A 10837-nucleotide genomic window follows, 5' to 3' on the forward strand; every position below is an offset into this window, starting at 1 on the left:
TTGACCAACTACACCACCCTCGTCGAATCTCGAGCAGAAGTGTGTCAGGCTATGAGCTCCAGCGTGCCCTACAAACGACTCGCACCTATAAGGAAAGATATCTCCAAGAGATATGCAACAAAGTTCTGTCGTTTTCACAACGACTACGGGCACGACACTAATGTACGAGCCACGGGAGGTTCTCAACAAGAGGCTCAAGGTGGCAATGAGTCGACGCCTGCACACCAACACTCGCCACCTTTACAGCCAGCTCCCGTGGCAGGTACCTTACTCACCATCTACGGAGGCCCACATCTTGCAGGAGATAGTGGAAAAGCAAGGGAACGATATGCTCGAACCCTGCACCACGACCAGGACCTCGAGATGATGAGTGTTAAGGATCGAGCACCAAAAAAGGCTCGAACAGAGGAGAAACTGATCACCTTCTCTGATGACGACGCCCAACACGTGCAATTCCCACACTCCGATCCGCTGGTTGTGGACGTATAGATCGCAAACATGATGGTAAAAAAGGTGTTGGTCGATACAGGAAGTTCGGTCAACATCCTATACAAGTCTTCGCTGGAAAGGATGAAGTTGTCTGCAAAAGACCTGGAGCCATGCAACCAAACCATTTATGGTTTTTCCGGAGAAGGGCTCGCCCCGACAGGGTCGATTAGACTCCCAGTCACAGCAGGCACTTCACCTGCTAATAGGACATTACTCACTACTTTTATAGTAGTTGATTGTCCTTCGGCGTACAACACTGTGATAGGGAGACCAATCTTGGTCGACGTACGAGCCGTTACCTCTATATGGCACCTCGCTATGAAATTCCCAACGGACGCAAGGGTAGGATGCGTGTTGGGAAACTAGAGGGAAGTGAGGGAGTGCTACAACGCCTCGATCACCAAGGCAAAGAAGGGTGTATCAAGAGATGCCACCAGAAAGGAGTTGCAAATGGCAACTGATGTTCAGGCCCGCTCGGGTGATAATCTCACCAAATAGGGCGTTTCCCAAAGTGAGGATAGGGACTTAGATCCTCGCTTTGGGGATTTTGAAGAAGAAGTGGGACCCATCGAGGACCTTGAAGAGGTCCAATTCGATGAGGAAAATCCGACCAGAGTTGTGAAAGTCGGTAAAAACTTAGAGATAACAACAAAACAAGCACTGGTGGAGTTCTTAAGGAGGAACCAGGAGGTCTTCGCCTGGTCGCACAAAGACATGGTCGGGATAGATCTTGTAGTCATCAGCCATGTCCTGAACATCGACAAAAGCTTTCCACCAGTGCAACAAAAAAGAAGGCTGCTCGACTAAGATAGATCAAAGGCCTTGAAAGAGGAAATCGAGAAGCTGAAGGAGAATGGGTTCATCAGGGTGGCGTTTTATCCATCGTGGGTCTCTAATCCCGTACTAGTGCCCAAGCCGAATGGCAAGTGGCGTACGTGCGTGGATTTTACAGACCTAAATAAAGCCTGCCCCAAAAATTGTTTCCCACTCCCGAGGATCGACCAGCTGGTCGATGCCACTGCAGGGAATGAGATCCTCTTATTCATGGATGCATACTCCGGGTATAATCAAATCAGTATGCATCCCTCTAATGAGGATCACACTAGCTTTCAGACTGATGCAGGTCTCTACTATTACAAGGTGATGCCCTTCGGTTTGAAAAACGCTGGTGTGACTTATGAGAGACTCGTCAACCACATGTTCAAGGAGCTAATCGGCACAAACATGGAGGTTTATGTCGATGACATGCTGGTCAAGTCGAAGAAAGCAGAAGGGCATGTAACGGATTTGCAGGAATGCTTCAACGTCCTGAATAAATATCGGATGAAGTTAAATCCCCTTAAATGCTCCTTTGGAGTAAGATCAGGGAAGTTCTTGGGATTTATAGTTAACTCAAGAGGAATTTATGCCAATCCCGAGAAAATAAATGCTCTGATTGAGATGAAATCGCCAGTAAAGATTAAAGATGTCCAAAGCTTGACCAGGATTGCTGCTCTCAGTAGATTCATTTCGAAATCGACAGACAAGTGTGTCCCATTTTTCAATCTACTAAGAGGCAATAAGAAATTCGAATGGACAGATGAGTGCGAACAGGCCTTTCAAGCACTAAAAACACATATGGCGCAACCACCCATCCTGTCAAAGTTGGTCGATAAAGAAACTTTGTTCGTCTACCTGGCAATCACGGAATAAGCTGCTAGTGCTGTTCTAGTAAGAGAAGAAGAAGGCGTGCAGAAGGTTGTCTACTACGTGAGCAAAAGGCTGATTGGAGCAGAACAGCGGTACCCGCCCATCGAGAAGCTAGCCTATTGCCTAGTTTTGGCCTCTAGGAAACTGCGGCCTTACTTCCAAGCTCATCCAATTATGGTCTTGACCAACCAGCCTCTTCGACAAGTTCCGCAAAAGCCGGAGGCTGCAGGTAGATTGCTAAAGTGGGCAGTCGAACTCGGGTAGTTCGACGTATCTTACTTGCCACGAACAACGATAAAAGGACAAGCCTTGGCTGACTTCATCGCAGAATTCACAGAACTTACGAATGGCGAACAAACTGAAGAGCCCAGCAAACCTGAGTCTCAAATCCAAGCACCCTCGTGGAAATTGTTCGCAGACAGTTCATCCAACGAATCCCACGCAGGAGCAGGAGTGATATTGATAGCGCCGGAAGGGCATCGATTTCACTGTGCAATCAGATTTGATTTCACTGCTTCTAACAATGAGGCCGAATACGAAGCACTACTTGCTGGATTGCAGTTAGCCAAGGATATGAACATAAAAGTGCTTGACATCTACAGTGATTCTCAGTTGGTGGTGAATTTGGTCCTGGGAGAGTAGCAGGCGCGAGGTTTGAAGACAGTTGCCTATCTGAACAAAATGAAGGATCTGTTAGCCCAGTTCAACAGATACAGTCTCCAGCAGGTACCTCGCGATCAGAATTCCAACGCGGACACTTTGGAAAAATTGGCAAGTGCGAAGGATGCTGATACTCTGAACATAGTGCCAGTCAAACGACTATCAGTACCAAGCATCCAAGCAGTAGAAACCACTATGGTTATCCAGATGGCGGATACGTGGATGGCGCCATATGTAGAGTATCTGTCAAGCGACGTGCTACCAGCGGACAGAAACAAAGCCAGGACCCTTCAGCGGCAAGCTGCTAGATATATCCTGGTCGATGGAATCCTGTACCGAAGGGGATACTCACTGCCACTCCTCAGATGTATTACAAAGGAGAAAGCCAAAGAGTTGATGAAAGAGGTGCATGAAGGATTTTGCAGGGACCACGTTGGGGGGAAATGTTTGTCAAAAAAGATCCTAAGGCAAGGGTATTTGTGCCCAACCATGAATGAAGACTCAATGGAGTTCGTGCAGAGATGTGACAAGTGTCAGAGATTTTCCAAAATCCCACGAGCATCCCCCAACGAGTTAAAGCGAATGCAGAGTCCATGGCCCTTCATAGTTTGGGGAATAGATCTAATCAGATCTTTGCCTACAGGGAAAGGTGGTGTAAAGTATGCAGTGGTTGTCGTCGATTACTTCACCAAATGGGCCGAGGCTGAACCACTCGCAACCATAACGACCAAGAAAGTGCTTGACTACATAGTCAAGAACATCGTTTGTTGCTATGGATTACCAAGGAAGATCGTCTCGGATAATGGCACCCAATTTGATAGTGATCTATTCATGGACTTCTGCAAACGACATAGTATTATCAAAAGATTTTATTCAGTCACTCATCCCCAAGCGAATGGGCAGGTCGAAGCAGTTAATAAAATGTTGAAGGATACACTGAAGAAGAGGCTAGAAGAAGCTAAGGGAGCATGGCTAGAGCAGTTGCCTGAAGTTCTTTGGTCATATAGGACTTCCCACCGAACAGTAACAGGTCATACCCTGTTTTCCTTGGTATACGGGTATGAAGCTATGTTGCTTGTCGAGTTGGATCCACCCTCGCACTGCAGATTAACATACGACCAAGAGTCTAATAGCCTGCTATTGATGGAATCCCTGGACTCAATCGATGAGAAGCGTGAACAAGCCCAGCTCCGACTAGCTGCGTACCAGCAGAAGGTCGCCCGGCATTTCAACTCTAAAGTATGAGAAAGAAAATTCAATGTTGGAGATCTTGTACTCCGAAGAGTTTTTCAAAACACACATAACCAAGCTGCTTGAGTACTCGGGCCTAATTAGGAAGGGCCATACCAGATCGAAGAGGTCCTTCACCCAGGCACTTATAAACTTGCACGCTTAAACGGAGATCTTGTTCCTCGCTATTGGAATGGAGAACACTTGCGCAAGTATTACCAATGAACAATTCTTCTAAAATAATTGGCTTGTATTAATTTTACTTTTTACAAGTTTTGAAAAAGGGTTGGTCATTTTATGTGACTGATCGCTTATAAGTGTAAGATCTTATTGATCACTCGTACAGACATGTTTAATCCATTTATTGCGAGAAATAAAAGGGATTGTGCGCAGCCAGTAATTTCTTGCCAATTATTGTATTTATTACAAGTATTTGCTCATTACGTGTGTTGTTTTGTTGTATTATAGAGCTAATCATATTGCTACTAGCAGTAATGTTCGAACAGGTTCTGATCAAGGCAAGTGACCAAGGACCTAAAGCTCCTCGATCACTTGGGGGGCATATAAGGTACAAGTAAGCAAAGCATATCGTTAAAAGGTATGTAAACACATGAGCAAAATAAGTGAAAGCATGCTAGGGTACTTAGAGTATTTTTCAAAATTTTGTTATTTTGTTAAATCAAACCAAAGTGCTATGCTAAGTTTGGTCATGCGAACAAATGTTATAATAAGATGCAAATATATTATAATATCAAAATATATCCTTTTACACCGCGAGCAGTCGCTGCTCGGATGTAATTGTTCAAATAAAAGTAAAAGATGCCCATGCAGCAATAAAAACTATATTGTATTTACATCATGACCCGTAGGTTATGCATTTAAAAAGATAAAAATAAAAACAGAAAAAGACTAAGGAGTCGGAGGATCTTGAGGAGGGCCCTGATCGACGACGTCTGTAGCCTCATTGTCTGCCCCGTCCATCCCAGTGGCCAGCGAGATCTCAGGGGAAGCAAGAATCCTTGCTCTTTATTCCTCTGCCAGTCGAGCTGCACAGCGAGCGAGCTCGGCGTTTCTTGCATTCTCAGGAAGGTAATTGAAGTTGGCACCCTGGTTGTGCTTCTAGAAATCATAAAAGCATCGAAGAGTGGCATTCCTATACCTTTCCAAGTTACTAGCATTGGCTTTCTCAAGCTCCTCGATCTGGCCCTCCAAGGTAGGATTCTCATGTCTACTCGTAGCCAAGTCCTCCTTAAGTTGTTTAATCGCGCAGTAATTGACGTAGTTGTACTCCTTGAACTGGTCCCTCTGATCGATGGCTTTGTCCAGAGACTTTTGCTTCTCCTTCAACTCCTCGGCCAGTTTATTCTTCTCCTCAAGCACCATTGCAAGTTGTTTGGCATATTTCTCAACGGCAGTTTAAGTTCATCAGCGTGCTGTTGCACCAAAGATTTGGTATGCTCGGTAACAGGACCCGAGAGAGATGACCGACAGTAAGGGTCAGCATTGCCTGCGGTCAGGGAAAAAGTTAGACTAACTGTAAAGCATAGAAGGGTTGTCTCCGCAGAAAAAGATGACTTACACTGTTAAACTCGTTCAAGGCGCAATTTAAGATCAGGTCAACATCCATCGCCTCTATTGCAGCCATCGCCTCTCGGCAACGGTCGTGATATACAATTTTTGCGACCCTGTCCTTGACCGATTTGAAGGCGCGACTAGTTATGTCACCCCCAGTCGAAGCAGGACCGGCCTGCTGAGCCTGGTTGATTGGGGCCGCTGGGGGTAGAGTCGTTCCGGCTGAAGCAGGGGGAGTCTGCTGCTCGTGAGGAGAGGGTGGAGTTGTATTAGCTGAGGGCCCGTGCTCCGGGAGGCCTGCATTGCAAGGCTTCTTAGCCTGAGGCGCTTTGCTGCTTTCCCCAGGGTGCCTCTTGCTTGCCTTATTTTTGCTCGGGGGAGCCGCGAGAGTCTCGGGAGTGTTGTAAATGTCGAACACGTTCACGGAGTCCATGTCTGGAAAAGAAGCAAAATGTCGAACAGTGAGATAGCATAAATGACTAAGAATATTACATCAGGAAAAGAAATAAAGAAAGATTGCAAAGTCAAATACCCGAGCTATTATTACTTGTCGCTATACTATAGACTCTACTAGTCTTATACTCACTCTCTGACATGAAGAAGTCTGGACCTAAATTTGGAGCATATTGAAAATTGTCATCCCCGTCGAATAGGTGACAGGGAATTGGCAAGCTATCTAAAAGCGAAATAACTGTACCATTCTCATTTGAAGACTCGTCCAAGTGTTCGACAGGCTCGGTGGCCTTCTTTTTCCCCTTCCCCAAGGGGGCAGAGGGCCTCTCTGATGGAGGTGTGCCAACAGGTTCCCTGATCGTGACCCCGGTTGGTCTCCTTCGTGGAGGCGGCACTGGTGGTTGCTGCTCGGATTCCTCCTCGGCTGTGGCACTCCCTGCTGTCGACTCTCTCATGTCGTGATGACGGGCCAAGAGGCCAACCAGCCTAAGGTTAGCCTCTGTGACTAGATGTTTGACGCTTTTTTCTACGTCAGTCATGCTGGCCAAGAGGGTTGATTTCAACTCCATGTCTGGAGTTGGGTCTGGTCGCAGCCATGGGCCTTAAAGGCATTAAAAGTTTAAGAGAATGTGGAGAACACTAAATAAAGAGCAACAACCAGTGATACAAAGGTTTTACCTCCTTGAGCAAAGGCTAGATTGTTCGCGATCATGTCGGTCGTGAGGAAGTACTCCTGGTAGTACCTCCCCACATTCGATATATGGGTGGTGTCAGTCAGGAAGGTGCGCCCAGTTTCCTGATGACAGAAGTGAAAAAACCCCGTACCTTCTTGGTTGGGGTTAGACTTGAGGTCAAAGAAGTAGTTAACCTCATGAGGAGTTGGCACGGGCCATTTTTTGTGGCTGTACAGGATATAGAGTGCTGCGAGCATTCTATATCCATTTGGAGTTATTTGAAAAGGGGCAACTCTGAAATAGTTGGCGACCCCTTGGAAAATGAATGAAGAGGCAAGGTAGCTCTTGCCTCAATGTGGAACCTCGACCAAGCGCTGAAGGCACCTCTGGGCAAGTTCACCCATTGGTCTTGGTTAGGTTGGACTAAGGTCACCCCCATGAGACCGTACTTCCTGATGTAGTTGGCGATCATCCTGATCGTCACTCGGCTCTCAGGAACTAAATACCACTCAACATCTGGCTGAATGGCATGTCGGGGCTGAGCATGTCTTTGGATATTGGGGTCAGGAACATTTTCAGTTCGACCACTGGTCGAGGGAATTTCAGCCCGAGGAGTAGGCTGATGTGAAGGATTGGGGGTTTTCTTTTTCTGGGCTTTGGTTTTGGCACGAGCCATATTTTGAGCAAGGACAGGTGAAGTGTTTGAAGTGAAACGAGAAAATGGAATGTCAGGTATAAGTGACGATGGTTGCTCCTCGTCCTCAAGCAGTTGAGCCAATAAGTCGTCGTCGATAGGTCTTTCTCCTCCCCACGGATCTTGCATGTAAGCTGTGAACAGAGAAAGGAGGAGATAAAACTCACAGCTTGAGAGCTTATGTTGAAAGTTGGAATAACATTGCTCGCGTCTACGACCAGCAGCATTCTAACAGAAACACTAAGTTCTATGGGAGCAGTTTGAAAAACAGATTGAAAAGCGGAAATAAAAAGTTTTTTGGAAAAAAGCTTTTTCGACTTCGAAGGGGCAGGAAAAACCCAGTTTTTCAACTAGCCTAAAAATCGAATTTTTACTTCGATTTTACGCCCTAAACTTACGATCTTGAATATCAAACTGGCTCCTAACTCCTACAGAGCAAAACTATAGTACCCTATCAAGCATCAATCAATATACACACAATCCTCATGCATTTCTACCCAAGAACACGAAAAATTTCAGAACTCAAAATAGGCGTATAGCAGTATGCATGGCATGATAAAGAACTTAGAAGTTGAAGAAATTTACCTAGATGAAGATCGAAGGTTCTGAAATGAAGCAACTTTGGATGTGCGAACAGAGGATCTTTAGAACAAAGCGACGGAGAATCTTCGAAGTTTCTAAGCTCTGAGATGAAGTTCATGAGGGTTCTTGGCAAGAAAATGGCGAGTAAAAAGTGAAAAGGTAAATTTGGGGATTATTTATAATGGCCGAGATATGATGAAAATGGGTAATCATGAGTTACCTTTTCAAGGCATGGGGGAGTGTAATAGCCGTCAGAAGGATTACTTGGAAACCGAAAAGGCGTGATTGGACGTGATTATGTCACCTTTTTCGAGGAAGCACGAGTGTCTCTGACAGATTTCGTGGGGCATACGAAAGGTTAGTTTCCTAAGTTTACTTATTGCTGGTCGCAATAAATAAACTTGGGGGGCAAATTTTTATCCAAAAAACAGCTGTAGATGATGTGGCAAGAATTTTTCAACACGTTGCAGAGATACTGCTCGCCTATCGACCAGAGATACTTCCATATGCGGAGTTCAAGTTTTATATACGACCAGCCTGGTCGTATACTCCATTTATTTATGTATAAATTTGTATAGTTGTAATGATATCTGAGAAGATCTCTTCATTATAACCTGAATATCCATCTATTAAGGAAAGATATGATTAATTGACTCATGTAACCCTCCTTGAGCCTATAAATATACAAGAAATAGCTCAAGGGGGGATCTTTTGATCTTTCTCCGAATTCTATTGCTATTATCCATCGTCTGTATTGTTTCTCCTTCTAAGGTCTGTCAAACTCAGGAACCCTAGTTCTTTCATCACACCTTTGAAGCTCAATATTAATAATAGTATCAAGTGGATGTAGGTCATTACCAATCACTGGGGCCGAACCACTATAATTATTTGTGTTCTTTACTTTCCATTAGATGTATGCTCAAGCATCGTACTAATTTCCTGTCGTATACTTGACTCCGTGTCGTTGGCCAAAACAAGGGTCTACAAATATAAATTTAAAAATTATAAAATATAATAATAATAATATATAATACATAATCTTAATTTTTATTAAAGAAATTTATCATTTATATTTAAAAATTGTATCATATTATATATATATTAATAAATCATAAACAATATTTTGGTTTAATTTTTTATTTAATATTTTATGTCATTTTTTTATATATAATATTTTTTTATTTATTTGAAATTTATGTGACAATGATACAAATTGAATACATATAATTAATCATTTCTATAAATAAAAGTAAGTAATTGTACGTAGCCTGCATCTAGTATTTATATACGTGATGTGATAAAAAGAGCATTTTTCTTTCTTTTTTGACAATATATAAGTTGGTCCGTGATTGGTTACAATATAATTGTGACAGAAAAACCAAAACCAAAACAAACAAACAAAAGCAATGGATTGATTATCTCTATTCCCAAACCTAAATTAAACAATTTCCCAATTTTCATGAGGCGGGACAGTTTTCAAGCAAACAGGCCAATTAGTTAGCCTTCCTCGGCAAGGCAAGGCATAAGACTAGTTTCTGCCAAAATTTCATTGTTGTAATGTTCTTAGGCTTCGAGAAAGGTCATATATCTTTTATTTTCTCGGGAAAATTGTAAAAGAAGAAGAAGAAGAAGAAGAAGAAGAAGAAGTAGTGCTAATCTCGTTGAGTTGACCCTAAATAAATACAACTATTTTCTTTTAAAGAAAATAAATTAATATAATTATTAGACATATCAGGTTGTATCTATTATCCACTACATATGTCCATATATATTTTTGTGCTCGACTTTGTTAGAATGTGTAAAGTAGTCTAGAAGTAGAATGAGGTGCATGGTAAGAAGCATGAGGTTCCATCTCAAAACCAATTGGTGATGAGTGGAGTAACCCATGCTCTTATGTATTGTTGAATGTACCCACACACTTTCCATATGGAATATTTTTCTCTAACATCCCCCCTCAAGATGATGGCTATTTTTGCTCACCAATATTGGACGGCTCAATCACAAATGGCTCTTTGACTCTCTTTGGCTCACTATCCCCAAATCACAAGTGACTCTTTTGGTTGTTAATGACCCTTACTCTGTGCTTGTTACTCAGCATTAGAGTTAGTTAGGTTTGTTACACTCTGTAACAGTCGGTTATGTATTCTATAACTAATACTTGTTACAACACTAATATATATATATATATGGAGAAGCGGAGATCAGTAGTGTTAAGTTGAGCTCATTTCATTCATTTCTCTAAGTTTTGTTTTTTCTTTCTCAGCTACTTTTCTCTTCATTTTTTCTCTGAGTTTCTTTTCCCTAGAAACCAAACATGGTATCAGACGCCAGCACATCAAATTCTTCCGCTTCCGAATCCTCTGAGATTCCTACTACTGTTCCAAGAACAACCACTAGACCACCACCTCCTCCGAATGTTTTTCAGGCGAACAACTTTCCTTTCAATGCCACACTTTCTCCTTTCAATCTCCCATTGGATCGTTCAAATTACTCCTATTGGAGATCTTTGATTCTTCTGACGACTTATGCACACAATATCCATAGAATTCTCCTTGGAAACACTCCATGGCCACCACAACTAGTTGAAGGTACTGCTAAACCTAACCCTGCCTTTGAACATTGGATGTGGTGTGATCAATTTCTCATGAGTTGGCTCATGAATTCCCTATCTAAACCAATGATTGGTCATGTTCTTCATTATGAATTTGCTCATGAGATCCGGAGTATGTTCGAACATATGTTTGTTGTTCGATCAAAGGCTCAATCTTTTCAACTTCAACTTCTTCTTCAGACA

The sequence above is a fragment of the Humulus lupulus genome, chromosome 1 (assembly GCF_963169125.1).
Source record: "Humulus lupulus chromosome 1, drHumLupu1.1, whole genome shotgun sequence".
NCBI lineage: Eukaryota > Viridiplantae > Streptophyta > Magnoliopsida > Rosales > Cannabaceae > Humulus > Humulus lupulus.